A 23,849-nucleotide genomic window follows, 5' to 3' on the forward strand; every position below is an offset into this window, starting at 1 on the left:
CCTTAAAGGTGTCAATGAAAATCTGGGCATAACGTCACTTACTGTAGCTGAATAATGCAAGTTCAGTATATGAAGATGGCATACTGTGACCATCAAACATCATTATTAGTGTAAAATCCTGGTTAAATAACAAAGAAAAACGGCCAATCAAAAAAAAAATAAATAAATAAAATAAAACAGCTAGTGTTTTTCAGCCAATGATAAACTTCCTGGGAAAGCTTAATGTGACTATTTTCAATTTCATAAGGTTTGTTTTACAACATCGATATTATAATGTCAGTAAAATACATTCAGTTTAATAAACTTAAGCGTTCAATTAGTTGTTCAAGCATAAAACGAGATAAAAGACCATGTAAGTGCTAGCACTGTCAGTACCAGCAGGCTAGCACAGAAGCTATATTAAAAATACTGGGGTAAAATCAATTGTCATATTTTAAAGTCATGGCGAGGGAAAATTAAATTTAATGCAATGCTTCTTGTCTGGTCTGAGACCCACTTCATATCATGTATATGAGGCAATGAAGATCACTGATTTTTAAAGAAATCAGCAGTGGTGGAAAGAGTACTGAAAAATCATACTCAAGTAAAAGTGCCATTGCTTGCCTAAAAATGTAGTGCAAGTAGAGTAAAAGTATCTGTTGTAAATATTACTCAAAGAATGAGTAAAAAGACCTTTCAAAAGTATTCAAGAGTAGTAAGTATCACACTATAAAAAGCTGATACATTTACATGTAAATGTGGATGTGTGATAACATAACATTCTGTAGTGCATCTAGTTGCCCAGCAGGCACACAACATCATAAGACGTTAATATTAGGTTAGATTTTAGGTTGGGATGTCAGGTGACAAAAATTTTATGTCTAGTCAACATCTAAGGACAGCATTATTTTGATGTCCAATAATGACGTCAAATGACATTAATATTTGGTCGACTTTAGGTTGTGTTGGAAAGTGACAAAAATCCAACATCAAGCCAACATCTTAAACCAACCTAATATTGACATCAAATACTGACATTTATTTATTAGTTATGGGAACCAAAATCCAACAACTAATAGATGTCATAGTGGTAACAACCACACAACGTCAAGCTGTAACATCATACGACATTGGCCTGACGCTAAGTTTTGACGTCAACCTGAATTTCATTCCCAAACAAAATGCAGCGTTCCGATGACGTTAGGGTACAATGTCAATCTGACATCATGTTGACTCTTGTGACTGCTGGTTGTTTATGGCCGTTTCGGTCATCACACATTAACAGTCATCTTCTTCTCATCAGTAACATGTATCTAAATATGGGGTCAATGGGAGTATAGATTTTAGACATATTTTTTTAATGCTTCCAAACAGTTTGCTGCAATTTTAAATTGACCACGTCTTGAGTTAATAAGGTCATTTACCATCTATGTGTGCTTTGATTGGACAGGAATCACAGGACTGATTTTTCTAATCCCCATAGACAAGGAAAAATAAAGTTGTCACTGCAGCTTAAGGTAAAGTAGAGGAGGAAAAGTACTGAAACAGCATGAACAATGTACTCGGGGCCGGAGGGGGGGAGGAGTAATAGTACACATTTTTAAAATGACTTAGTAAATTACAATTCCTGAGAAAAAACTACAGTAATTTGAGTATTCGTAATTAGTTACTTTACACCACTGGAAATCAGACCTTAAACGTGGCAATTTTATAATGGAAAGACAGTTCACCGGAAGTTCTGGGTCTGGCTGGCTGAAAATTAAAACTCTGTGTGCATATACCTATTCACAGGGAGTTATTTATAGGCACATCCCATTTAGCATGTGATTGGCCAAAATGTTTCATTCAACAATGATAATTGTGAACTTATTTGTTAAAATACTGTAATTTATTCAGTAGTTTACATTAAATGTATCTTTAGATAGTTTAATGTGTATATAGTAAAAAGTGCCATGTGTGGTTGTAATAAGGCAACAAACACTGCAGAATGCTAAATATATGTGTTCAAAGCACACTTATGCATCGTGTCATATCACTAAGCTCTTACTATGATTTCTCTGGAGTGAAAGAATGCCAATAACATCAAACACTTTATGCAGCGGTTGATATCAATTCCTTCCTCTGTTTTTATTTACTTTAAAACCACAAAATACAACTTTAAAAACATCTCTGTCGCACTATTTTGTCAAGTTTAATCATAATTAACTGTATTTCGCAGGAGTAAAATAAACACTCACTCCTTCTAGGGCTCACTCCTTCTAGCAAAAATAAACCTTACAACCACTTCAGTTTAAAATTTTGTCATTTAACAAGCAATCTACCCAAGTATGGTTTTTTTGCATGTAGTTCAATGTACATTATGTTCTGTGTTTGTGTGTGTGTGTGTGAGAGAGAGAGAGAGCACCAGACACTGATACTAGCTGCAGAGAATTACAGCAGAGCTTATTAACATTCAGGACCATTTCAAACATGGTCAAATCAAAACATTCATTCATTCACCAGTCGCCACAGCGGAATGAACCGCCAATTTATCCAGCATATGTTTTACACAGCAGATGCCCTTCCAGCTGCAACCCCAGTACTGGGAAACATTCAAACACTCTCATTCACAAGGGGCAATTTAGTTTATTCAATTCACCTGTACTGCATGTCTTCGGAATTTGGAAGGCATCTGGAGGAAACCCACGCAAACACGGGAAGAACATGTAAACTCCACAACGAAATGTCAACTGACCCAGCTGGGACTCAAACCAGCAACTTTCTTGGTGTGAGTTGACAGTGCTAACCACTCTGCCAACGTGTCACCCTAATCAAAACATTTTAGGGCTAATTTATGTGGTTATAATATAATTTTTGGAATAGGCAAACACCCATTATGTAGATATCAGATTACAATTTAATTTAATTTAAGTTATCAAATCAAAGCACTCAATGGCACCTTTAAAATGATGGAAGGTTGACCAATAAATCTATTTTAATCAAAGGTTTTAATTTTAATTAGTTTGTTCTATCCTTGATGATGATGATGATGATTACCGTAATATAGATATTTGCTTCTACTCACAATGGGTCAAAAATAGAAGAAAAAAGACAGAAAAAAATGGTCTCTCTCCATATAAATAACCACTTTTAATAAAAAACACGTATCTGACATTCATTAAACTAGCTAGATGTCTCCGTTAAATTGAAGTAAGTCTCTCAATAGCTATGAGAGTGCTATCTTTCACAAGTGTTGTTTATTTCATTTTAAAAACAGGGTCATTAATATATTTAAGATGGTGAAGAAGCAGATGTTACACTGAGAAGAATCTATTCATGTACAAATGGTTGTTCTGTAGACAGCACATTTGATTTGTTTGGGGATATTATATGCCTATGAAGAGCATAATTATCAATGCAGTATTGTTTTGCCATAATGACCAATTAAATTTACACCACTGATATGTGTTTACTTTGCTATTCAAAGCAGTTGCACTGATGATGTGTTCTCCTATATTAAATATTAATACTTAAATTTATATGCAATATGCAAGCAAACAAGCTGTCGTTCGACTAATGCTTGAACGCTGTGATAGTATATCTATTACAGAAAGCATGTAGGTCTCTGTGGAGGTTAGAGAGGCAAGGGCACAATGACAAAAGCTCATTGAGCATTTCTAATGGTCACATGTGCTGTCATTTGGATCTAGTACTAGTTGGTGAGTTGACTGCATTGACTGTTTGCTCCAACTTAGCAGCGCAAACAACAATCCCGTTTTTCCATCCTGAAAATTTCAGCCACAATAGTCTATTTAAGTTGAAATGGATAGCACATTGATTTCTCATTGATGCCAAGTTCACACAATAAAGCCAGGAGCCAGTTTGTGTTTTGCTGATAATAGCATGACCAAGAGGCAATCTGCACTGTCCATTTTATTGTGCGCTGGCGATTTCTACCGGCTCTGTGGAAAATCATGACTTTTAACCTGTAGACAGAAAGATTCAGCTTTGCCCATTTATAGAGCACACGGCTTATCTCCACAGCAGAGCTCAAACAGACCTCTGTGGAAACACATTGTATTGAAAATGAACATATCAATTGTTACTAAATATTGGAACTGAATTACTTGCAAATACTGGTTTAAATATTTGAGAGTATTTTAAGAATTGACTGATTTCGATAACTGAACTTATTGTATTTATTTATTCATTAATTAGCTTAGTCTCTTTAATCATCAGGGGTTGCCAGAGCGGAATGAACCATCAACTTATCCATCATATATTTTACACAGTAAATGCCTTTTCCAGGTGCAACCAAAGTACTGGGAAACACCCATAGACACTTATATGCACACACATTCACAACGAGCAATTTAGTTTTATTAAATTCACCTCGGCCACCATGTCGCCCCTTAATTAAAATTAACTGGGAAACACACATAAACTCTCACTCGCTATTTAATTTAATTTATTCATTCAGTAATTTATTTTCTTGTCGGCTTAGTCCCTTTATTAATCTGAGGTCGCCACAGCGGAATGAACCAGCAACTTATCCAGCACGTTTTTACGCAGCGGATGCCCTTCCAGCCACAACCCATCTTTTGGAAACATCCACACACACAGACACTCACACACTACAGTCAATTTAGTCTACCCAATTCACCTGTACCGCATGTCTTTGGACACCAGGGGAATCCGGAGCACCCGGAGGACACCCATATGAACGCAGGGAGAACATGCAGACTCCACACAGAAACGGCAACTGAGCCGAGGTTCGGACCAGCGATCCAGCAACCTTCTTGCTGTAAGGCGACAGCATTACCTACTGCGCCACTGCGTCACCCATAATTTCATTTCATAATTTTCTTTTCGGCTTAGTCCCTTTATTAATCTGGGGTCACCACAGTGAAATGAACTGCCAACTTACCCAGCATATGTTTTACGCAGCGGATGCCTTTCCAGCCACAACCCAACACTGGGAAACACTCATACACTCTTGCATTCACACACATACAATACAGCCAATTTACAGTAGCTTATTCAGTTCGCCTAAACCACATGTCTTTAGACTGTGGTGGAAACCCTAAGAACACGGGGAAACCATGCCAATTCCACATAGAAATGCCAACTGTTGTAAAACTGTTGTTAAGTTCATTTTAACAACAACACCACAGTATAGCCAACCGTGTGCTGTGTTTGTTCCTGTCATTTTTCTAATGATTGATACAATAAGACTTGTCAGCCATTTTCTATTAAAGGAAAGAGCAGCAGAGATTATTACGTATAAGACTTTGTCAGACTTTGTCAGTGACTTTGTCAGTAACTGTTACAGTTCACATGGACCAGTTTCATCTTCCTCCGGACCATAACATGTAAGTATCATTTAAATTGTTGCCTCGTTTTGTGTAGTTTGCAAAATATGTGTTTAATGTGTGTTATCAGGTTTAATAGGTTTGTAATGACAAATCTATTATAGATCAGTGCTTGTGGTATCTCTCAGGTTAAATCTTTGTGGGGCTAGTCACAAAACCAGGTTGAAAATGTGACACGTTCTGTTTCTTTTACCGATTTAAATGCATTTCTGAACTGGTGATCCTCTGTCGTTTAGCATTGCTTTGGCCACCATTAGCTGTTCATACACGCGCAGCGAGGTCAGTTTTCAAAATAGTTCAACATTGGCCACTGTTTAGATTAATTTTGAATGTGTGTCGTTGTTACTACTTGTGGATAGGGTTAAGAGTAAAGTAATATGCTAGTGATTTACTGCATTGCTTTATTGCATTCCTGCATTGGGCTCTCACATACTCTGTGTGCTACTTAGCCATGTAGTTACACATCTGTTTCATATAGCTGTGGTGGGCATTTCTCTCCATCTCACGCTGAACGCAATCAACCAATCACAACAGACTGGGTCATCGGACCAATCAGCGCAGATTAGCTTCATGCTAAAAATGGGTTTGGGAACAAATCAATCGCTGAACTTATCATATGGAAATCGTTAGGATCATTACAGTAGGTAAAAAAAATAAACGCATATTATAAGACAATGAAAGTGTTTCTTTTTTTTTCATGCATATCAGTCTGTTGTTGGAAACCCTCAAAACCAAGATATGACCATTTATAATACAAAATAGGGGCTCTTTAAGGAGTTATTGCTATGTGTGTTCTTTGCATTTTATGTACAATACTAAAATTAACAATGAAACTTAATCAGCAAAACATATTTTTCATTCAAAAATGTAATCGTTTCAAGAATCAGGCTATTTTAAAATATTTTAAAACGGTACATCTTTATTTACCACGATGTTGATATATCATTCATGTTCGTAGCACAAATGATACGAGACAAAATGAACCCAAACATTAATCCTAATGTTGCCGTCTGTAAAAGTTTATAGCCCTAAACATGAGCAACAGTAACCGAGATGGGCACTTTAGCAAACACTACTAATGTAGAGTTTTTGTACATGTCATCTTACTGCCTTTAATGGCATCACGTTTTCAATTATTAATGAAGAAAAGACAAATATACCTCGGCACATTCACAAACACTGAACGAACGATTGTGTGGGGGGCGAAAGGTCTAATCCTTCACACAAAGGTTTATGGTTTAGCTTACCATTTAAATGTAAATTAAAACATGTCAGGCGGTCATCCCCATATGAGCTTAAGGTCAGCTCTTTGGCTTTTTAACCCTTGTGTTTTGATGCTCTGGGCTTTTTTTAGGCAGGGATTTGTGTTTGTTCTGCTCCATTTATCCACTGATTGAACGAGAAAAACTCTAAGTCAGTAATTCCGACATGCCAGCTAAATTCAGAAAGAGAAGGAAGAAAATAACAATTGGTCAAATAGTAGTCCGGTTTTAGATCACAGCTGGAAAAAAAAAAAAAAACCTTTTCATGCAGCATCTGAAAGAAAAGGAGTGTAAAGAATGAAGCCAGACGTCAATTCTAATGAGGCTCATACCTTTGAACACAATCCCTGCTGTTTAGAGCCGGGAATTCGGTTACATCTCCATTATAATGACACATCTCTGTTTATTACCACACTGTAAAAACGCCAACTTTCAAAAAGTCCTCTGAACAAAGATTAATAAGTTAACTGAATTTAAATATTTTCATTTGAAATGCTGACAAATAATAGTTAGTTTGTTCAACAAATATGGTGCTTCAATGTGAAAAACTTAAAATATTTCGTTGAACTAATACAAAATTCTTAGTTTTGTGTTGATGCGTACCCTTCTTGTTGGCGCATGCGCCTTATAAGCTTCTGGCGCATGCGCAATTTACTTCCATAGCTCACTGCAGGGGGTACCTGTCACGTGCGCGCGACAAAACGAACCATCTTTCTTTCAGCGGAGCTACGTGTCAATCGTTTTCATAATCGATTGTATATAATTGTATACATGTTTTTGTGCGATGTGCTACCCATCTGACTGCCCGATCTATTTTACCAGTGTATTAATGATGTGAGAGACCGTGATAGAGCGGTTAAGAGTAGTGGTGGGCAAAGCGAGGCTTCGTGAAACACTGAAACAGTCGAAGCAAATGTGTCGAAGCTTCGAAACGTTTCGAAACCTCACTCTACAGTGACATTTAGTGGTCATTTTTTATATATATTGCACTGAAACAGCTTCAGCAAAGAACGATTGAACAAATTGAGGGATTAAACCCCACTTTGTGAAAGTGGAATCCTTCAAGTAACATAGTACAGTGGTTAAGGTGTCAGACATCCATGCAGTAGTACTAGGTTTCGATGCCAGTCAGTAGCAGTTGTTTTATAATGCTTTAATACCAGTTGGTAATGCTTTGCTCTTGTATCGTTTTGTTTCAACATTGGTCTGATATCCGAATAAACAATTTGTGAATAAATATGTCTTGTTTTTGTCTTAAAACAGGGTTGTTGCTAGATCAAAAACGGTGGCCTGAAGTTATCAAGAATTATTTATATTATTCATTAAATTTCCCATTTATTGTATTTTATTAATGTCTACCCAAACCCTAAACCCAACCATACTGTAAAAATATTTATTATTGTTTTACATTGTTACAAAAATGATGCTAAATTGATGGCGTAACTGTAGCTGTATCCTATTTAACGTTAGGCTACACAAAACAGAAACATGATTAAAATACATAAAACCATGATTTCGAGGTCTGGATTCGAACCCAAAACATCATGCTAAGCATAGAATCAATAAGCAAACCCACAGTGCTCTAAGCCATTTGAGACAGAGATAATTTGGAGACCTTGGCAGTCAAATTAGGATTCACCAGGTCTCGAAACGTTTCTAAGCTGATCGATGCTTTGAATCGCTTTAGTCACGTGACTAGGTGTTTCGAAACACTTTAGTCACGTGACTTGGGTGCTTCGGATCATGCTTCGGTGCAGTGATTCGAAACACTTGCGCTTCGGGATCTCGACACTGTGTCAAAACATCAGTTTCACGTCAGCCATCCCTAGTTAAGAGCAGGCCAACGACGTTTCTGCTAAATCATAGGTATGTATGTCTTTTTTTGTTGTCATCTAACGTTATATTATTTGATATGTTGGCTTTGATGTGCGCGTGTATCCTAATACGGAACTATTTGTTATAATTTAGCCGTGAGTTACTTGTTTCGTGCACTTGGTTTTGGCTATTTACATCAATAAAAGTGTAGAGTGAAGGTATTTGAAACAAATAGCGATTTCAATCGAGTCATTTGCTTTAATAACTCACGATTAATACAATGAGTATCATATAACATACCAGGTCAGGTATCCAAGTCAAATATAACATTATGTCCTGTTTATCTAGATTGCTGTCCAGAGCCAGTGGAACAAACGGTGACGTGTTTAACTGTGTAATTTGTGTGAAAATCGTGTGATTTTCATGTAATTCATTGCTTGATTTGTTAGCTCGACTAAATGTCTATCATATTCAGACCAACTTGCTTTAACAGTCAGCTAGCTTTTATTTACATAAAAAATATAAAGGGCTAAATATATATTTTTCTTTCTTTTTGCTCAAAAGGACTGAAATATTGACAATGACATAATTCAATGCAAGATTTCCTTGAGGAGGTGAGACTTGTTATCATCAGTGAAATTTGACGGTCATTCACCAGCAGATGCAAGAAACCTTTTCTCTTTGCCCAAAAGAAGTTGTTGAGATTTAGCCAGGAAGAAATTAGAGAGAGATAACCTGGACTTTAAGGAAGAGGTAAGTCACTATATTGCAATTGCTTTGGTTTCATTCAAGGTAGTAATGATAATGCTAAAAATAACAAACAACATTATTATTATAGGTAATTCAAAATACATCTGTATTCAGCATTTGAACATTTAAATATTTACATTTACATATATATATATATATATATATATATATATATATATATATATATATATATATATATATATATATATATATATTATGTGTAAAAATTAATATGTATGTTTTTTTGTATATTGTAGATCTGCACAGAGTTTTCTCAGATCTGTAATGTAGATCTCCTGAGACAGTTAATCGAGTGACTTGATAAATATACAGCACCTCTCCTGAAACTCTACAGAAAAGAAGGGATTCAATGGGTCCAGAGATGGATACAACTTTAAACAAGATGGATGAGCAGGTACTCATTAAGATTTTTTTTTCTTATACACCCGTCTGATGTTTTTAACATGTGCAACATATTTTGTCCTGTCAAGAATTTCATGCTCAGGTAATACAGTCTAATAAAACGTAATTGCAACAATTTAATTTTCCAGCCCTTTTGCATTAATTTTAATTGTGTCAAGTTGTGTTTTGATTGTGAGATGGAAGTAAGATAAATAACATATGTTTCACTTGTTTTGAGTGACCATTTCAAATGAATACATTCAAAGAGGAAAATAGAAAATAATAGCTGTAGTTTTTAACTCAAAGTAATTGTCACATGAAACTAAACATTTTTTTAAATTTGCCAACACAACCATTATCAAATTCCATTGTATGGAAACCACAAAATTCTTTTTTAAAAATAAAGCCATGTGTTTTTTCAACAGCATGAATAAAATACTATGCTCATTTAAATGTACTAAGTACATTTTTACTTACAAAACAATAAGATTGTAAAACACCCTTTGTAAATGACTTTCCTTTAGGTCACTGATATTGTCACCGATCGAGAAAGAGCAGCTCTTGAGGGATTGCCAATTTTTCTTCGTAAAAATTCTGCTTGCTTTCTCAAGATATGTCTGGTAAGTTACCCATTTTCATACCCTATTCTACATTTATTAGTCTGCTTGGTAACACTTTTAATAGCTGCACGCTATAAGTAATTTATTTAGTATTAGCGAATAGTTAATTTATTTTCTGTTAAGCATAACTCTACATGAAGTGCTCAATGATTGTATTTTTTAACTTTAATGATTCATTTGTATTACTAATTTAAGTATTGCATTATTTACAAACCAGTTATTTAAGAATAGTTGGTGTTTTTAAGATCATTCAGAATGCTTAAGTACACGATTAATAAACTATTCAAATTAACATTTAAATATCCTAATATTAAGGTATGTAATAATAGTTACTTTGTATGTTAGTATATGCTTTATGAGCTTAACTTCATCCAGTTGTGACCTAATCTAAAGTGAGGACTATTTATGCTTTATAAATCCCTTATGAATGACAATTAAAGGCTCAGTTATATTCTAAACAGGACAATAAACAACTTTCACAATTGAAACTGTATCAAATAAAAGTAAATCTTTGCAATTTTATGTAAAATAAAAGTTTAAAAAATTGCTAAATATTAAAAAGTTGTCAATATATTGTTCAATTATTATATATTATAGACTATTCAAAGTGTTACTGTTTGTATGTATGAAAGTATTACATGTTTTTATTTTCTTTGCATAATAGTAATAACATTAATAAGTAGTAATTAATATTACACATCAATTAATTTTCCCATTACTTAATCTCCTATAAGGACACGGACCCTGAAGACCACAGCACCAGAGATTAAAGGATTGGAATCTTCACTGTGGTGGAAGATGATAATGGCACTTCTGCATCCCTGCAATATGTGATGAACCTCGCTAAAATCTTGGAGGAGGCCATAGTACTTCAGGATATCACACATCTGCCTGCAGCCTTCGCTTACTTGTTCAGCCTCTTGTATAGACTGAATATGGAACACCCAAAAGAACTCAAATATACTTTTTAAGTGATTCAGCATGTTTTATGGAGGTTGGTGGCACATGATCTGCGAGAGTTCAGTTCATTCATTCATTCATTTTCTTTTCGGCTTAGTCCCTTTATTAATCTGGGGTCGCCACAGTGCAATGAACTTGTTTTACGCAGCGTATGCCCTTCCGGCTGCAACCCATCTCTGGAAAACATCCATACACACTCATTCACACATACACTACGGACAATTTTAGCCTACCCAATTCACCTGTGCCACACGTCTTTGGACTGTGGGGGAAAACGGAGAACCCAAAGGAAACCCACGTGAACGCAGGGAGAACATTCAAACTCCACACAGTAACGGCAACTGACCCGTGACCACTTCCTAATGTGCCACTGTTTCAATGTTTTGAGGTCTGTTTTTGGACTTTATGTACTTTGTTGACAAAAGTGCAGTACACTTTAAAGACTGTATGAATGGAGTGGCTTTTAGGGTTTACTCTGATTAGATGATTGTATATTCACCTGGTTTGAGTGTTTGGACACACTAATAGCTTGGTTTTAGTAAGGTTGCCAGTTATTTTATGTTGAGGCAGTGTACAATCTTTTCAAATCTGGAAACATTCAGTACTAGTTGTGTACAAACTAGCCCAATGCTGAACACGGCTAATGTCAAATGCTGATTTTGTATGCAAATGTTTTGGATTGTGATTTGAACACAGTTAAAAATAAAAAAAAGTGAATTGACTATTCTTGTGTATTTAATTTGAATCCTAAAAATTAATAGTAAATGCATGATGAATCAGTTTGTTTTATTTTGTTCAGTAAACTAAAAAAATCTTGTTGGGTAAACATAATCATTTTTGTTCAGTAAACAAAAGATCTTGTTGAATAAACGTGAAAATTTTTGTTCAGCAAACAAAAGATCTTGTTGAGTAAACATGATAATATTTGTTCAGCAAACAAAAATATCTTGTTGGGTGAACATGACATTTTTTGTTCAGCAAACAAAAATATCCTGTTGGTTGAACATGATATTTTTTGTTCAGCAAACAAAAATATCCTGTTGGTTGAACATGATATTTTTTGTTCAGCAAACAAAAATATCCTGTTGGTTGAACATGATATTTTTTGTTCAGCAAACAAAAATGTCTTGTTGGGTTAACATGATATTTTTTGTTCAGCAAACAAAAATATCTTGTTGGGTGAACATGATACTTTTTGTTCAGAGAACTAAAGAATTCAACATAATATTTTGAGTTCACTGGTCTTCAAACCCTGTTTGTTGAGTTAACTCAAAAAGCTATGTGTGATAGGTTGCCTAATTATTTTAAGTTTACTCAACTTTTTTTTTTTACAGTGCATGGAAGAGATATACAGTATGTTTCTGGATAGTGGATTTATTTGTGTCGTCTGTTTGGAATTCAAAGTGATCTTCTGCTGTGTTTTCAGCTGTGCAATGATCCAATCACAGGTGCGTTTCAACAGATACTGGATCTATATATGGACATGTCAGAGCAAACCGGATTGGATTCTGTGGAACTGAGAAACCTCCAGTCAAAGACACTTGTCTGGCCACATGGATAAAAACCGACAGTAAACAAATTAAACTAGCAAATGTATACTTTAAGGGCCGTCCCAGCATTTAGAAGACCCAAAGTGCAACCAAAATGACAAATGTTTGCACTGCAGAAATAGGAATAACTTTGGTCATCATGGGTTTAAGGGTTTCAGAGGGGTTCTATAAGGGCTTCAAATGGGGGATTTTTTTCTAGGGGCTTTTACACCAGGTAGTTTTAGGAACTCAGCTACTGCATAGGATCTAGCCACCAGATACCAAGCTTAGCATTTATCAAAACAGGTAGAGGACGGAGGACATGATTGGAGCTGTTTTATTAGTGTTTCATGAAAATAGAGATGGGATGATTACTGTATGTACGGTATAAATATGCAATTGAAAAAGCAAAAAATAGGACTAAATTCATATAAATGACAAAAAAGAACACAATTCCACAGACAATTGGAAATTATGCTAACATTCGCTTTTTGCAATTGTGTAATAACACTTTAAAATATTGTTCCGGTGTTTCTGTACTCATACACACACTCAGTCAATGTACATTTACATCAGTGATCCAACTGTGCCGGGTTAGACCCTATTCTGAAGTAGTAGCTAATTTACTGCAGTTCCCCCAAAAGATGTCTGAACTTGCCAAAAAGCATGTTCGTCTGCCAATAGTTCTATATATTATATTAAAAAAAGTTAATTCAGTGTAAAAGCCTCCACTGTGATGCCATAGAATATTATTTTGGGTTCTTAGAGTTTTCCTCATAGAACTGTCAGTTCAAACCCAGCACAATACACCGTCAAAAATACAATAAACATACAAAAGCTGTTATCTGGAGTGGAAAATTATTTTGTAGTTTTTAGATATTGATATGTAGTAAGGAGTAGCAGTGTAGGGGTGTTTTTCAGTGATGGGTTGCAGCTTCGTAAAAACAGATTTTGGATAAGTTGGCGATTCATTCCGCTGTGACAATCCTAGATTAAAAAAGGAGACATAAGGGGTCGCCACAGCGGAATGAACCGCCAACTTATATCCAGAATGTTTTTACCCAGCGGATGCCCTTCCAGCCGCAACCCATCTCTGGAACGCCATCCACACAGAAACGCCAACAAACCCAGTCGAGGCTCGAGCCAGCGACCTTCTTGCTGCGAGGCGACAGCACTACCTACTCCGCCACTGTGTTGCCTACTACAAACTATAAAACACTATTTATGAAAAGACTTAAATAACAGACAAATCCAAATGCCCAACACAAGCTAGCTGAGCTCCAGACCAGTTCAGCTCGATGACGTATAATGTCTCCGACATCGTCTGTAGTTCCATTTAGAAACTTGATAGCAACCGTCTTTTTAAAGAAGCATAACCAATTAACCAGTTAAACTGGTTGATTTTTTTTTTATATATATTTTGATTTTTCCGCCTGGATTTTGCCTACCCAAATTTAAAAGCTTCTCAAATCCACATGCAGAGGTGTAAATGCAAAAATTTGGTATCATTTTAAATAAAACCCTTTGAATTTTCATAAAACACTATTGAAAGTGTTTAAAGTATCTGTATATGTTGTCTGTGTTATAATAAACACCTATAAAAAGAGGCGCTTTTTGTATTTTTATTTTTTTTATCAACTCAAATTTGAAAGTGCACCTTTTAGGTTCTGTGTAGTCTAGCGTGCTGTAATTAATTTGGGTGGTTCATGCACATGTCTGTAATCATAGGAAAAAAGAAAAATGTCTCCACCATAATCTATGCAAAAGTTATTGTATTTCAACTGATGAGAGGTGCTGTACAAGCCACAGGTATCGATCATTGTTTTCATATTTCACTATTCTTGTGTATGAGCAAACATAATTCACTGTTTGGACCACATCAGACGTAAAAAAGGATTACTTATGCACATCACCTCAAAAACAGAGGAGAAATGGCCCTGAAGCGCACAGCACAAAGTAATAGAGGACAGCTGTCTGTGCTATCTGGGGCTGCTTATTGATCATAAATGTATTGTTTTCCCTTCTGCGCCATGGAAACACCGCAATTCATTCGACAACTATTTGATATGTGAATATAATTCAGTAAAAAATAATGCTAGAACAGTATGAGCACGGGCAAGAGCTTTTATTTGAGCTATAACGTACATGTCTCAAATGAACCAAATGAAAAATATGTAAATGAACCCATGTTCAATACCCGGCTCGGGTATCCAAAATACTGTGTTTTTAAGTGTAAATAACTTTTGTACAGTAGAATAAAAACCAAAGTGATGCATAAGTTCATTAAATATAGATTCTACAATTTCAAATGAAACCACTTACGGGGGTCTGGTGCAATGCTAGCTCTTTAAATCTTAAAGCGAAAGTCGTTGACGTCACGGACCCAGTACTGGGTTTGCAGAGTTTAACTTCAAAAATCAAGAGTGTGATGTAACTGATGTGTTATATTTTGTAGAATAAATTCTTAACTATCTTGAGTTTGTGTTATCCACAAACCTTATTTAAGTGATTTAACTGAAATCCCATTGAAAAAAAACATTGACTTTGGGACGAGGGAACCGGAACTGCTAAAATGTTAACTCGCCTCTAGGTTTTTGTATACAAATTGACATCATAGTTCCTCCACTCTATATAGACATAATCTGCACATCCGTTAGATGTCTAATGTATAGAGCATTTCATTTGTGGTGATGGCATTAACCCATGAGCATTTCTTGCTTGTTATCAAACCATTTCATAACTGTAACAAGAGGGAATTCAATCATAACCTAATGTTAAAACAGCTATCATGACATTATTTATCAATATGTGACTCTTTTTGGATTCTCTAAAGCTATAGAAATTAAAAATGTAAAACAGGAAATACGTTGGGAACATTGTTTTTGTTTGCATCCCTCAGAATGGGCTATAGTGGGAAATGTCCAAATACATCTTTGAATATACTGTCACGTTTTGATGGAAGCTGTGATTGATCTTCCTGAGGTCTAGCTTCCTATCCTAATGATTCCAGGAAATGTATTAGGAAAATTCTGGTACTCAGGAGACTGGAGACTGATTTTCTACTATTACCCAGTACATGACATTTGTGTAGAGTCCTCTTGAATTGTTCAAATTTTATTAAAAATGGGATGGATGATCCGACGAACGTGCACTTCATAAGAACTGTGACCAAATCTCACAACATAATCTGGTGCCTTGTGCCTTCTGTGTCATGTAAGGTGTAATTGAGACAGAAAAGGGCAGCATTAATAATCTAATTATCTGTCATCTCACAAGCTCACATTAATGTCAAGTTCATGTGACACCATGGAGGAGGCCGTCGCTGACCCAGAAACCTTATAATATCACTAATGACCAGGAGCAGCTTTAGATTAATAAATCATCTCTACTTTGACCTTGATGGCATTTTTAGAGGTGATCTTTAATCTCAAGATTTAGCAAATCAGAGCCAAGTTAAAAGACATTCTGATGGCTATAGACCTCAAAAGTAACTCACAGTGAAGTCAAGTAGACCTCATAGCATAAGATAACGCAAACTGTCCAGAAACACACAACCCCAAATCAGAAAAAAAAGTTAGCAGAGTTTAGAAAAAGCTAATAAAAAAGTATTTTATTTCAGACAATACAAAAAACACAATTTATTGTGTTCCTCATGATTTAAATTTTTAATTTTTTTTTTATAAACACGTATTGCAAAAAAGTCGGAACAATTAAGCAATTACCACATTATAATGTTTCCATTCCTAATCACAACATTTAAAAGACATTTAGCAAATGAAGACACAGAGTAATGAAGTGTGCCTTCGCGTGGGTTTCCTCCGGGTGCTCCGGTTTCCCCCACAGTCTAAAGACATGTGGTACAGGTGAATTGGGTAGGCTAAATTGTCAGTAGTGTATGAGTGTGTGTGTGAATGTGTGTGTGGATGTTTACCAGAGATGGGTTGCGGCTGGAAGGGCATCCGCTGTGTAAAAACTTGCTGGATAAGTTGGCGGTTTATTCCGCTGTGGCGACCCCGGATTAATAAAGGGACTAAGCCGACAAGAAAATGAATGATTGAGTAATGAAGTGTTTCAGGTGTAATTTTGTCATCATTCTTCTTGCAAACAAGTATAAAGACTTAAGTCTTAAGGCTTTTTAAAATGTGCCACACATTCTCTGTTGGAGACTGGGACTGTCGTGACATGTACAACTCCATACCATGAAAGACCCTGGCTTTTGGATTTGTTTCTGGTAACAGTCTGGTTACATTTTCTTCATTTTCTTATTTGGTCTGGAGCAAACATCATTTATTTCTCCCCTTAGAGTACCTGAAATACTGATTCATCTGACTATAGTACACATTTCACTGTGTGATGGTTTATAGAGGATGCCTCAGAGCCCAGAAAAGTTGACAACACTTCTGGACACTGTTAACATAGGGCTTTTCTGCACAGTAGAGTTTTAACTGACATTTGTGGATGTAATTACGTATTGTACTCGACAACGGTTGCTCAAAGAAGTCCAAAGCCCATGTGGTTATATCGCTTATAGATGAACTACGATTCTTGATGGAGTGCCGCCTGAGTGATCAGTCATGGTTGCTTAGCTTAGGCTTTAACCCTTTACGCGCTGAATTTTCTCCAGATCCCTTAAATATTTTAATGATGTTATGCACTGTTGAAGGTGAAATATCTAAATGTTTTCCTATCTTTGTTTGAGGAACATTGTTTTGAAACATTTCAATCATTTTCTCACATATTTATTGGCAAATTGGCGATCCTTTGCCCATCTTTGCTACTAATACTTTAATATTCGGCCCATACAGGCAGCTGATATTAACAGGTGGAGTATAGTGAAATTTGTTACTAGTTAATCCTTCTCCAGTCCTTCATTGGCCGCACCCATACATACGTCCTCTTTTTCTTCCAATTCTCTGCACAACATTAAAAGCATAAGACAACTGCTCATATTCTGTGTTTAGTTTTAACACATTTCTGCTGAGAGGAAGTTTAGCTGCAGAGCTCAAGTTAATTTGTACTGTCTCAACTTTTCTGATTCTGATTTTCTTAACACAATCTAAAGTATTCTAAGGACAGGACATCTATGAGCACTTTCAATCTGGGTTTCGCCCTAAACACAGCACAGAAACAGCCCTCACTAAGGTTGTAAATGATCTTCTTTTAGCTGCTGATTCTGGTTACCTGTCCATACTTATTCTTTTAGATATTACTGCGGCTTTCGATACTATTAGTCATTCACTATTATTGGAACGACTGGCTTCTATAGGAATAGCTGACAACGCACTTTGCTGGTTCTCTTCCTATTTAAGTGACAGAAAACAGTTTGTACAGATAAAGAATAGACGCTCCGATCCTGTTTCAGTCCTTCATGGTGTTCCTCAAGGGTCAGTATTGGGGCCACCTTTATTTATTATTTATATCCTACCTTTAGGTCATATATTTCGTTCTTTTGGCATACATTTTCATTTTTATGCGGACGATACACAAGTTTATATCTCCACAAAACCTACAACATCGCACCCCCCTTCTGACCTTACCAAATGTCTAAATGAGATTAATAAATGGATGACTAATAATTTCTTAAAGTTAAATGCCAGTAAAACCGAAGCCCTCTTGGTTGGCTCAAAATCTGTTTTATCCAAAGCTCAATCTTTTACCCTGTTTGTTGATAACTCCCCAGTCAATTTCTCAACCCACGTGAAAAGTCTTGGGGTTATACTGGATGGCATGCTCTCATTTAGTTCTCAAATTAGTAATATCTCACGTTCTGCCTTTTTTCATTTGCGTAACATTGCAAGACTTCGCCCTTCACTATCTCAACAAAGTACTGAAGTGCTTGTTCATGCTTTGGTTACATCACGGATTGATTACTGTAACTCGCTTCTCTCTGGTATTCCTGATAAACAACTTCATAGACTACAGTTGATTCAGAATTCAGCGGCTAGGATAGTTACCTGCTCGCGTACTTCTGATCACATAACTCCAATTCTCTTTCACCTGCACTGGCTTCCTGTTCACTATCGTATACAATACAAAATCCTCCTCTTAACATACAAAGCTCTTCATAACCTGGCCCCTCACTATCTCTCTGATCTTCTTCAATTGTACACTCCTTCACGCTCACTGAGATCATCTTCTGCTGAACTGTTATCTGTCCCACACTTTAAGATGAAGTCATTTGGAGGCAGGGCTTTTAGTTGTACAGCACCAAAGTTATGGAATTCCCTGCCTTTGCACATTCGCCAGATGGACTCTGTTTCCAATTTTAAATCTCAGATAAAGACGTTTTTGTTTAGGATAGCTTTTAATGATTTGCTGGTTTAATTTTAAGCTGATTGTCATTTTTACTGCTTGTATTTTTATGATGTACTTGTAATCTGCTGTAAGGTGTCCTTGAGTGCTTTGAAAGGCGCCTAAAAATAAAAGGTATTATTATTATTATTATTATTATTAATACATTTAGCAATAGAAAATAATTAAATAATGATATGGATGCTCCATGTGTCATACACTCCATTACTATATACAGAGTATACAAGTCAGAATTATTACCCCCCACCCATTCATTTTTTTTTTATCTCCAATTACTGTTTAACAGAGAGAAGATTGTTTTAACACATTTCTAAACATAATAGTTTTAATAACTAATTTCTAATAACTGATGTGTTTTATCTTTGCCATGATAACAGTAAATAATATTTTACTAGATATTTTTCAAGATACAGTTAAAGTCAGAAATATTAGCCCCCCTTTGATATCTATTTATTTATTTTTAAAATTTTATCAGGGCAAGGAAATTTTTACATGTCTGATCATATTTTTTTCTTCTGGATAAAGTCTTATTGTTTTATTTTGGCTAGAATAAAAGCAGTTATTAATTTTTAAACATCATTTTAAGGACAAAATGATTAGCCCCTTTAAGCTAATTTTTTTTCTCGATAGTCTACAGAACAAACCATCATAATACACTAACTTGCCTAATTATCCTAACCTGCCTAGTTAACCTAATTAACCTAGTTAAGCCTTTAAATGTCCCTTCAAGCTAGAAGCATCTTGAAAAATATCTAGTCAAATAATATTTACTGTCATCATGGCAAAGATCAAACAAATCAGTTAATAGAAATGAGTTATTAAAACTATTATGTTTAGAAATGTGCAGAAAAAAAAAAATCTTCTCTCCGTTAAGCAGATATTGGGTGAAAATAAACAGGGGGTCTGATAATTGAGGGGGGCTAATAATTCTGACTTCAAATGTACTTTTATAGAGCTTAAAGTGACATTTAATGGCTTAACTAGGTTGATAAGGTTAACTAGGCAGGTTGGGGTAATTAGGCAAGTTATTGTATAACCATGGTTTGTTCTATAGACTATAAAAAATGCTTAAAGGTGCCCATAAATTTGACCTTAAATTAATTAAAATCTGCTTTTATTCTAGCCAAAAAAAAAAAGACTTTCTCCAGAAGAAAAAATATCTGACATACTGTTAAAAATTCCTGATTCTGTTCTTCCACTGTATATACATAGTTTGACTGTCTTCCACAGTATATACATAGTTTAGTTTAATTAAAAATGTAGTCCTTCATATGTTATGTGCTTATCAGAATATTAGCGAGGTCAAGCAGCATGTTAATGTCAAGATCTGTTGGAATCAGCTGTGAGTTGTGTCTCTTGTGTGCCTCACATGCGCCATGTTCATCAGGAGTGTGAGTGAACACTGGTGGCCTTAGGTTGTTTTCTTATTCTTGTTATAGTTTAATTTTAGCTTTCCAACCTAATAAACCTAATATAACAAAAGCACAGGCACCATATTTAATTTGTAATTTTTAGAGTTAAAGGAAGCATGCAAAGCGAGTAAAGCTTAATACGGTTTTAAATCAATATTAAAATAGTTCATCAAATTTGTAATAAACTTTTCCAAAGAACAATCAGTGCCTTTCTGAAAATAACTGGATATCCAAACTTTAAGACTGCAGTTTTCACAGTCTGTGTTTTTGGAGATTATTGAAGGGTTTCATACTTAAGTGTGGTCTATGAGGAACAAATGAACCCCTAATCTCAAGAGTCAAATAAAGGTGGAATAAAAAATATGAAGAAAATGTCATGTTGCAGTTATTAGTTTTAGGCTACATGATAACCACAATTAAGCCAAATGTACATAACCTATTACTGACTCATGCTTGTACTATTACTCATTAACAGGGTCTGATATTAAGCTTTAATACAACTGATATCACTGTTTGTAGCCAAACAAAGAAACAGACAACAAAGGGCATCTAAAAGAGCGGAATAGACACGTTAGACAGTCAAGATGTCTCTGAAGAACACTGTTTTGCTATTATAACATTGAGGGTTTTTTTAAGTGTTCTCGTTCATACAAGCTGATTTGACTTTTTTATCAAATCTGCATTTAGAAATTTCTATTTGAAATTTACCAGTGAGGTAAAAATGCTTGTAAAAACGTATTTTTTAGGGCATGAAATTTGTATTGAAAATATATACAAAGTATGCTTATGACCACATTATCAACTCCTGCCACTCCTCAGCAGCCAATGAGCTTGCTCCTTAAATAACCCAATGTCAAATGCACTAGCAATCTGCAGTGCATTTTGTATGTCATTATCTAAAAACAACATCTGTTAAGTGATATACACTTTTTTTTCTATGTGCTATTGTTCTCTTTATTTATTGTTTTTTTAATATATATATATATATATATATATATATATATATATATATATATATATATATATATATATAGTCTACCAAATTAGTGTAAAGTTAGTATTTTTAAGCAAAGTAGCCAAGGTAGACATAGTCTAGAACAGGGGTCTCAAACTGCTAGTATTTTTAAGTAAAGTAGCCAAGGTAGACATAAGCCCCTTTCACACATACAGACCTTTCCGGAAAATTGCCGGCAATTTTCCGGAAAGGTTGTATGTGTGAACAGGTCCTTTTTGAAAATACCGGTAAATTCGTTCTGGCTATTTTCCGGAAAGAGAAGTTGTAACATTACCAGCAATTTGCCGGAATGCTGCGCTGTGTGAATGCAGAAGGAAGATTCTCGTAATAAGCGCGTGCACGTCTAGAACGTGCTGACGTGAGACGTCTGCTTTAGCCAATCACAACAGTCAGACGCATTTACGTCCGCGCGGTTTGTGAGGATAAAAGCCTTTGAATATTTTTCCTGACACACTTAGCTGCTAGAAGTTAGTCAGATCACGTTTATATGTTCTTCTTAATGCCAACTGTGTAAATAATCATCGATGAGATGCTTATGATAAGCCGTTGTTTGTTTACCTTCAAGCTTTGCGTGCGCCTATGAGCACCTGCACACGCACATATTATGAACATCTCGACATGCGAAAGTGATCCTGCGAAGTGATCCTGCGAAAGCTGTTCACAATTTTGATCATCCACAGAGTTTGTAATTTAGTCAAATGTTTACAAATACAAGCGCAGCCGTTTAAAGCTCATTTGTGGTGAATGATGTCAGAATTTACCGGTATTTTGGAATGGATGTGTGAATGCTCTTTTCCGGAAAATTTCCGTAACGTCCTCGCCTGTGTGAACAGCGCTTTTCTGAATATACCGGTAAAGTCGTTCCGGAAATTTTCCGGATATTTACCGGTATCACTGTGTGAAAGGGGCTATAGTCTAAAACAGGGGTCTCAAACTGCCGGGCCGTGGGCCATTTGCGGCAGTATAATGAGATTCGGCCCCCCAAACAGATTTTTCAATCACTCTCATTGTTGTGCAGTCACATATAGCCACTTGTGGTTTTGACCCCCCACCTACTGAACATTTCAAGTACCATACTTTATGTTCTGGTTACCTTCGGTTTCTCTTAGCATCCGGTCAGAGTAACGCACATGCAGATTTTTTCTGGGGCTGATTTAATCGTTGAAATATCCTGTATGTCCGTAAGAGCTTTTTTTTTTTTTACTAAAGCTCTATTATTGAAAATATCCAAGGGTCATTTAATTATAATTATTTTTATACCACCTGTATTGTCTTCATGGCTTATGATGTGATACATTATGATGGTGGTGTAAATATGATCATTTTGCTAATATTTGATTCAAAGGTCGGATTTATGGTCTCATTTAATAAATTTTCCTCAGTTTTGGAAAAAAGCATGTGTTCATCTGTTAAATATGTTAAACTAATGGTTAAGCAACAATTGATTGGGACAGAATAACTATTATTTATCCTTTAGAATTATTTTATGCCTATATTAAACTGTAGTATTTTCACAGCTATTTAAACTACCAAAAAGAAGATACTTTAACTGCATATACTCTGGGGAAGAATGTCTTAGTGCATAAATTACATCAGGTTTCCACTTTTTTTGCTGGGCTTGAATATTAAAGCGGCCCTCCTATGAATTGTCAGTCATTGATATGGCCCCCGCCAATTTGAGTTTGAGACCTCTGGTCTAGAACAATAGTATTCGGAAAGATGGCCCAGACACAAATAGATAGTAAAACATGTGATCCCATGACTCAATAGTGCAAAGCAAAAACAACAACAACTACAACTAACATATGTCATGTGGAAAGATGATAGGTCCTATTCAATTTGCTTCTGACTACATCAACTCATGGTGCAGGTGATTGCATGTTGTTACCTCAATGGCCAATGAGCTTGCTTGTCAACCTACCTCAGTGTACCTCAGTGTTGTATACCTCAAATACCAGTGTTGTATCTGCTAGTAATCTGCCGCACATTTTCAGATATCACTTCCACCCCAGCTCCACCTGTGCATGTGTGATGGGGCGTTACATGTAAGTTATGTTTGTAGAATAAGGATGATTGTGAATAAAAGTCTAGGTACTTGCTGTGCACCAATAATCTAAACAGCAACATCATTATGGTGCTGATACCAAAGCATCAACATTTGCAATACAAATTACTAATATGACTTTCTTCTGTGTGCTTAATCAATCTGTATCTGTATAGATAGATAGATAGATAGATAGATAGATAGATAGATAGATAGATAGATAGATAGATAGATAGATAGATAGATAGATAGATAGATAGATAGATAGATAGATAGATAGATGACGGATGGATGGATGGATGGATGGATGGATGGATGGATGGATGGATGGATGGATGGATGGATGGATGGATGGATGGATGGATGGATGGATGGATGGATGGATGGTTGGACGGACA

The 23,849-nt window shown here is 35.7% G+C and overlaps 2 protein-coding genes and 2 long non-coding RNA genes across 6 annotated transcripts in view; 2 read left to right on the plus strand and 2 right to left on the minus strand.

Annotated features, from left to right (window-relative positions):
- The window catches only part of LOC147840770 (uncharacterized), an 821,899-nt gene that overhangs the window by 485,765 nt on the left and 312,285 nt on the right, over nt 1–23,849 (plus strand). The window lies entirely within an intron of this gene.
- Nucleotides 1–23,849, minus strand: part of il1rapl2 (interleukin 1 receptor accessory protein-like 2) — a 596,834-nt gene that overhangs the window by 367,052 nt on the left and 205,933 nt on the right.
- Nucleotides 1–23,849, minus strand: part of commd5 (COMM domain containing 5) — a 432,514-nt gene that overhangs the window by 120,689 nt on the left and 287,976 nt on the right. The window lies entirely within an intron of this gene.
- LOC141377687 (uncharacterized) lies at nt 8,359–11,861 on the plus strand. The gene is made up of 5 exons (XR_015507111.2): nt 8,359–8,458; nt 8,972–9,160; nt 9,415–9,572; nt 10,084–10,179; nt 10,914–11,861. It is a non-coding gene; the product is annotated as an uncharacterized LOC141377687 (long non-coding RNA).

The sequence above is a fragment of the Danio rerio genome, chromosome 14 (genome assembly GCF_052040795.2).
Source record: "Danio rerio strain M-AB ecotype USA chromosome 14, GRCz13ab, whole genome shotgun sequence".
Classification (NCBI taxonomy): domain Eukaryota; kingdom Metazoa; phylum Chordata; class Actinopteri; order Cypriniformes; family Danionidae; genus Danio; species Danio rerio.